Source organism: Hyaena hyaena, unplaced genomic scaffold (assembly GCF_003009895.1).
Source record: "Hyaena hyaena isolate Hyena2069 unplaced genomic scaffold, ASM300989v1 scaffold_1128, whole genome shotgun sequence".
Taxonomy (NCBI): Eukaryota; Metazoa; Chordata; class Mammalia; order Carnivora; family Hyaenidae; genus Hyaena; species Hyaena hyaena.
In genome coordinates, this window is record NW_024081757.1 from 286,683 (window position 1) to 288,369 (window position 1,687).

Genomic DNA, 1,687 nt, shown 5'->3' on the forward strand with positions numbered 1-1,687 from the left:
AAACATATGGTATTTGTCCTTCTCTGCCTGACTTATTTCGCTCAGCATAACACCCTCAAGGTCCATCCATGTTGCTACACATGGCCAGATTTCATTGTTTCTCATTGCCATGTAGTATTCCATGGTATAGATAAACCACATCTTCTTGATCCATTCATCTCTTGATGGACACTTAGGCTCTTTCCATGTTTTAGCTATTGTGGAGAGTGCTGCTATGAACATTGGGGTCCATGTGCTCCTATGCCTCAGCATTTCTGTATCCCTTGGGTAAATTCCTAGCAGTGCTATTGCTGATCCAATTTCTTAACTAGTTATGGGTCTATTCAGATTTTCTGTCTCTTCCCATTTGAATTTTGGTAGTGCATGTGTGTTTAGGAATTTGTCCATTTCTTCTAGGTTGTCCAGTTTGTTGGCATATAATTTTTCATAGTATTCCCTGATAATTACTTGTATTTCTGAGGGATTTGTTGCAATAAGTCCATTTTAATTCATGTTTTTGTCTATTTGGGTGCTGTCTCTTTTCTTTTTGACAAGCCTGGCTAGAGGTTTATCAATTTTGTTTATTTTTTCAAAAAACCAACTCTTGGTTTCATTGATCTGTTCAACTGCTTTTTGGGATTCTATATTGTTTATTTCTGTCCTGATCTTTATTATTTTTCTTCTTCTGCTGGATTTGGGGTGCTCTTACTGCTCTACTTCTAGTACCTTTAGGTGCGCTGTTAGATTTTGTGTTTGCGCTTTTTTTAGTTTCTAGAAATAGGCCTGGAGTGCAATGAACTTTCTTCTTAGAACTGCCTTTGCTGCATCCCGAAGAGTTTGGATTGTTGTATTTTCATTTTCATTTGTTTCCATATATTTTTTAATTTCTTCTCTAATCGCCTGATTGGTCCATTCATTCTTTAGTAGGGTTTTCTTTAACCTCCATGTTTTTGGAGGTTTTCCAGACTTTTTCCTGGGTTGGATTTCAAGTTTCATAGCATTGTGATTTAAATAGTACATGGTATCATCTCAATCCATTTATATTTATTGAGGGCTGCTTTATGACCCAGTATGTGATCTATCTTGGAGAATGTACCATGCTCACTTGAGAAGAAAGTGAATTCCATAGCCTCAAGATGTAGAGTTCTAATATATCTGTCAAATCCATCTGGTCCAATGTGTCATTCAAGTACATTGTTTCTCTAATGATTTTCTGTCTAGTTGATCTATCCATTGCTGTAAGTGGAGTATTATTGTCCCCTGCTATTAGCACATTCTTATCTGTAAGATTGTTTCTGTTTGTGATTCATTGTTTTATGTATTTGGGTGCTCCCGAATTCAGTGCATAGACATTTATAATTGTTAGCTCTTCCTGATGGATAGACCCTGTAACTATTATAGAATGCCTTTCTTCATCCCTTGTTACTGCCTTTGCTTTAAAGTCCAGTTTGTCCAATATAAATGTGGCTACTCTGGTTCTCTTTTGACTTCTAGTAGCATGATAGATATTTCTCCATCCCCTTACTTTTGATCTGAAGGTGTCCAAAGAACTAAAATTACTCTCTTGTAGACAGCAAATAGATGCATTTTATTTTTTTATCCATTCTTATACCCTATGTCTTTTGATTGGAACATTCAGCCCATTTGTAAATGTCCAGTGTTATTATTGAAAACTATGGGTTTAGAGTCATTGTGTTTCTGTAGGATT